We start from the raw sequence: 6,503 nt of genomic DNA on the forward strand, positions 1-6,503 counted from the left end.
GCGACCTCGCGTAATTGCGTAATGACGTCGAAAGGTCACGTGTAACATATATGAAACGCACATTTGCGGACCATTTTAAACAATAAGCTGACACAAAGACAATAATTAGTATCATTCCACATACAACAACGTTGGAATGGTCCTCTTTCTCCACACTTGTAAACACTGGGGCGTAGTTTTGCATACGTCATCCGTGACCTCTTGACGTGATGACGTATTACGTGAGGTCGCTCTAGCACATCACAGAACCGGAGGAAGACGATAAGTTGTGGTTTTAAAGTGCATATTTTTTATTTTTCTTGCCAAAAATGACAATCGTTTCACTAGATAAGACCCTTATGTTTCATTTGAGATCGTTTAGAGTCCTTTGAAACTGCAATTTTAAACTGCATTAAAACTGTTTAATATTGGGGTCCATTAAAGTCCATTAAAATGAGAAAAATCCTGGATTTTTTTCCTCAAAAAATTTTTTTTCTCGACTGAACAAAGAAAGACATCAACATTTTGGTTCCCCAACGATCCATTCAGTCCAGTCAAAGGTTCGTAAAAAAACCTTTTGATGATCGCAAGAACCTTTCCACTACAATGACATTTCTTTGGATGTTAAAGGTTCTTAATGGAACCTTGGTGCTATACAATGCCATCGAAGAACCATTTTAGTTGTATATATATAAATATATATAAATATATATATATATATATATATATATATGGGTCCATAAAAAACCTTTAACATCTGAACAACATTTCTGTTTCACAAAAGGTTGTAGTGGAATACGTCTCTTTAGACTATTAAAAATCTTTGACTGAGTGGTCCCTTGTGGAACCAAAAATGTGTGGGCTATTGCATCGCTGTGAAGAACCTCTTATTGCATCTTACACTTCTTGTATTGCATTTATTTTAAAGAGTATGCATGATCTTCAATTTAAAAATACAAAAAGGACAACACAGGTTAAGTGGGGATAGACCAAGATAGACATGCCCCGATGCCCATTTATCTACAGAGTCCAAAGCGTATGGAGAAGATGGGTCAGCCCACCCACACTGCTTCCTCAGCCCTCATCCTGAGTTCCCTGCCCTCATCTCTTGGCACTTGTGCATATCTTGGACGTGAACCAAGATGGCTGCTGCCCGTAAGGGCCCTAGTGGCCCTTAACCCTGTCAAGCTCTGCCAGGTTTTGTTTTCCACTTCCTTTTCTTTTGGCAACCCCCCACCACCTTAATTGTCTAATATACTGAGCTATGATAAGAATCCAGGCACGATTTTACACGGTCATACAGCAAATCGAGGCCAAAGGTTGTGGGTGTGTGGCGAGTCGACTGAAGATCCCAACTTAAATACAGTAGCTGTCATTTAAGAAAAAAAGGAAAAAGCCTGTTTGGATTACTCTTTGTTTATGTGGACTCTCAATGCCAGTTGGAAGAAGGTGTAGACCATATTATGGGAAGATGTGGGGGAGGACATTGGAGCTCCTGAATAGGTTGGGCGTGTGAAGATCAGTGACTGATAATGGAACAAGCCACTGCAGGCAACCTCACCCAGCTTTCTGCTTCACCTGGAAACCGACTGTAATGCTGGAATGCAATATTATTTCATTTGACTACTGGTAAATACCTCAGGGGCTGAAGTTATAATATTTAAGATGAATTCAGTTTTACATGACAGCAAGGCTAACCTGACACGCTGGTTTTATTAGAGAGCATTAGGCTTCAAACTTTGTCAATTAACAGCTGAAGTTTTTCCCAGGCGAACAATTGCGATGCTGCTTTGTAACCAGGTCATCCCATAAAAATGATTTTTGTGCCTGCCTGCCTGCGTTCGTACAGTACAGGGTTTTGCTATACGAAACATCTCCCAGCCTGGGCACTTTTTTCTTCAGTTAAACTAATTTTAGGAAAGTCAAAATGGGTGAAAGACATTTCTACGATAGAATACATGTCAATCAGAGAGCGTGTTGTATTTTTTGACTTTAGTATTCTGTTGGACATATTTGTTTCCTATTTGAATTGAAACGTTTTTAAAGTCGTTGCAGGTGGGGCTGTAATAATGCAGTGTTTATTTACCACACACACACACACACACACACACACATCTGCTTCTTCTGTGGGATTCTTAAGAGATGTTATGTATTAGTGTTTGCCGCACAGGATAACCCTCGGGGCTTCCACCTAACTTAAATAGCTTAACTACATGTAAAAACAAAAAGGACGCCCTTTGTAAAACTCAACAGCAAAAATGATTTTTATAGATGGCTTAATTTATTTAATTACGATGACCTAATGCAACACAGTTCTTGAACGTTTTTTTTAATTGTACGCAAACCATTTAAATATGCAAAGCAGCAGTTTGTTTTCTCTGTTTGCACTGGAACTACAAAGCTAACCAACTTCCGTTGATGTAAGTAGGTTGACCGAAAATTTCCAGTTCCAATCTTGCTTTCCACAGAAGTGGATTAGTTGCAAAAATGAATTGCTATTTTATGCTATTTTACTCTATTTTTGGTGTTTAAAGGGGTCATATTATGCAATTTCACAGAACTAGAAACTCAACAGGTAGCTTTTATGAGAATGGAAAATATAGCAGTGGCGGCTCGTGACTGCTCATCCGAGGGGCGCAAATTCAAAATAAGTGTTTGCAGTGTCGTGTGTGTTGCATCAACACACATGACACACACGACATGATATGTTTTTATTACATCATGTGCATCACGTGTTTTGTCAAAATAAGTGCCTGCTGCACACGCGTCAAAATCGTTTATGATAAAAGAGACGCTCACGTTCACAAAATACACACAAGACACGTAACAGTAAACTCTGATTACGCACAAGATTATGCGAATATCTGGGAAACTCAAGGGTCTCTGTTATCATAAACCATTTTGACGGGTTTGCAACAGGCACTTATTTTGATAAGACACGTGATGCACATAGGATCACTTGGCGCAGAACACATATTTTGAAATTAAGAACCACACAAATGACAGGCTACATACATGTTGTGACGAACTTCACATCAAGCACCCTTGAAAAAAGAAGTCACGGGCCGCCACTGAAAAATAGTATAGTAAAATAAAGCTGACATCTGTATTCCTTGTGACGTGACTTGTCATGTCACCGTTTTCAGTGTCTCACACCACGTGTCTCACACCAGTGTCTCAAGTACCACGTTTCTACAAAAAGGTGCCTCTATGGTGAAATATTAAAGGAATACCGATAATTTACTCACCCCCATGTCTTTCTTTGTTCAGGCGAGATGAAATTACGTTTTTTGAGGAAAACATCCAAGATTTTTGTCAATAAAGTGGACTTTAGTGGACCTCAAGAGTTTACTGTTTCAATGAAACTTGAAAGGGCTCTAAATTATCCCAACCAAGGGTCTTATCTAGCGAAACGATTGTGATTTTGACAAAAAAAAGTACTTTAAACCACAACTTCTTGTGTTGCACTAGCTGTGTGACGTAAAACGTAAGGTCCCGCTGGCATGTCACATGGCTGTAAATTGTTGAGGTCCGCTAAAATCAACAATATAGAGAAAAATCCTGGAATGTTTTCCTCAAAAAATTTTATTTCTTCTCAACTAAACAAAGAAAGACATAAAGGTCTTGGATGACGTGGGGGTGAGTAAATTATCAGGATTTCTTTTTTATGAAAGTGGAATTTTCCCTAAAATTAAACTTCGAAAACTGTTGTTTGGTGCCTCCTTCCACATCGTCCGCTAATGCTTTGGGTAAACGTGGTTTGGCGGCGCTGGCAAAAGAATGTCTGTTCTTTAAACGAACACGCCGACTTTTGGGGACTTTAGCTTATTCACTGTATCCCCACGAGTTAGATAAGTCCATACATACCTTTTCAACTCCGTGCCTGCCGTAACTCTGTCTGACGCACCCTCCGCTAACCTAGCTTAGCACAAAGACTGGAAGTAAATGGCTCCAGCTAGCATACTGCTCCCAATAAGTGACAAAATAATGGCAACATTTTCCTATTTATATGTTGTGATTTGTATAGTCACAGTGTGTACAAATAACAAGGTCATATGAGACACATCCATGTTTTAACCGTATACATTAGGGTTGTGACAATTAATCGGGCAAATGCGCGTTTTCTCAATGAATGAATTTGAATGAATTACGGTGAAATGCAGCCACATCCCAAACCCAGGGGGCGCTCTCGCTTAGAATCACCATTTGTGCCACAGAAGTAGCAGCATACCAAACAGTATTCCAGGAAATGTCTAAAGGAATATTTATATCGCTGTTCTTCAGATTGTTTCAGGTATTTTCATGATAATAAAGAATATTTTAAACGATTGTGTTTGACGAGTGTTGCTTTTTTAAATGCACATTATAAACGAGTCAAACTTGTAGTGATTTTAGATTGATAAGGGCTTCCTACTGATCACGGAGCCGTAGTACATGCACAAGCTGTGCATGAAACACTGTATCGGAGCCTTACGATTCACGAATCGATTTTAGACAGGTCTTTTTAATGGGAGCGCGATGCATCGATGCACATCCCTAGTATACATACTGGGAAATATATTCTCAGAAGGCGGAGTGATTAGCGCAACACTTGCGCAAACTCTCTCTTGCACCACAGGGCTTCTCAGCAAATCACTCTGCCCAAGTAGCAGTGATTGAATTACTAGGAAAATTCCTTATTACGTAATTTGCATCCCGGTCAGGGGGCGCTGTTAATTGCGCTAATTGTTATTGTTTTAAATATAGAATCACTCTATAAATTGACAACCCTAATTGTTTCAATAACCGCTGTCACTTCCTGACAAATTTATTGACATTATTTTTTCGAAATTCCTACTCATTGTGCGAAGGCATAACTCCAGAGGGTTTTAATTTTGCCCTCGACCCAGACGCCCGAGGCTCTTCAAACAGGATACAGAGGTAGATGGCGAAAGAGATTTGAAGTGATAGCCCATTTTAGCGCGGAGAAAGGCTGCGATTGTCTCCGCTGCCCATCGCTCCCTCCCCACCACGGCCTCGCATGCCACTGGAAAAAGAAAGGAAATAAAGCGGTCGAGTGAGAGAGAGAGCGAGTTAGCGAGAACAGTGTCGCTTTGCAGCTGCTCCTCTGGATGTTTTTGGATTACATCAGTGCCGCGGAAAGAAAGGAGCGAAGGACGGGCAGAAAAGGGATCAGAGCGCAGAGGGAGCGGGGCACACTCCACAAATCAGGGCTCTTATTTTGGGAGGGGGCCGGGGCCTCGCTCTGGAGTTCTGCCGGACAGAGCTGTCATTGTTAGCAGGTTGAAGTGGGTAAAGCCAGGGCTCAATAGTGTGGCGGGACCCCCCCGTCACCGTACCCCCTACTACCACATCCTGACAACACAGCGACAGCAACCCAACTCGGCCCTGTCAGCTGCCCGCGCCTGTGGATGGCACGCAGCTGGGATCGCATTGCTTTGGGTATAGCCGCTCCCGCCCCCCGTACTGAATGAATACTCCTACATCTTTGTTTGGCAGGCGAGCACTGGCGTTGAAACGGGCACAGAGGAGGAGAAAAGATCAAGGAAAACTTTGGGTGGGGGGGCAGAGAGAAGTTGGCATTTTAAAGCTATGTTAACCAGCACCGTATAGTTTCAGATTGATTTCTAGTGTTCTTATGGTCATACTGTTCATTTTGTGGCTGTGTCACAGGACTATATAGTAAAAGCTAAAAGACAAAGCTAAAAATTAAACAGAAGACTTGGAATAAATAGTTTTTTCCAAGAAATTCATTACTGTACTTCAGTAAAGTTGATTTTTTTTAGTTAAATTTTTTTATGCATTTTCTGGTATAGACGGTTTCATCGGATGCATGTGCGGTGATGTGATTACGCGTCTGAGCGAAGCTTAACTTCCGGTCTCTGTTTGTTTAATGGTCTGGCTAGTTGCTAAACTGAACTCTTGAACAAATACCTCCATCGAAAATAAATGTTTTGGTTTCCTAAATATGAAGGAAGACGGCGATCATGGATTACCGCTATTTGATTGGATGTTGGGCAGCCGATCTGTAGTTAAAATTTTATTGAGGAAAATATTCCAGATTTTTTTCTCAGTTTAATAGACTTTACTGGACCCCAACATTTTACAAATGTTGCAGTTTTAATGCAGCTTCAAAGGACTCTTAACGATCCCAAATGAGGCATAAGGGTCTTATCTGGTGGAACGATAAAAGAAAAAAAGCACTTTTAAACCACAACTTCTCGTCTTGCACTAGCCGTGTGACACGCCAGCGCGACCTTTGCATATTGCGTAAGCACGTGGAAAGGTCACACATCAAATATGTGAAACGCACATTTGCGGGCCATTTTAAACAATAAACTGAAACAAAGACATTAATTTGTAACATTCGACATACAACAACATCAGAACGGTCCTCTTTCTCCACACTTGTAAACACTGGGGCGAGAATTTCGCAAACGTCATGCATGACCTTTCGAAGTTGTGGTTTAAAAAAATGCATATTTTTTATTTTTCTTGCCAAAAATTACAATTGTTGTGCTAGA

This window comes from Misgurnus anguillicaudatus, chromosome 21 (genome assembly GCF_027580225.2).
Source record: "Misgurnus anguillicaudatus chromosome 21, ASM2758022v2, whole genome shotgun sequence".
Classification (NCBI taxonomy): Eukaryota; Metazoa; Chordata; class Actinopteri; order Cypriniformes; family Cobitidae; genus Misgurnus; species Misgurnus anguillicaudatus.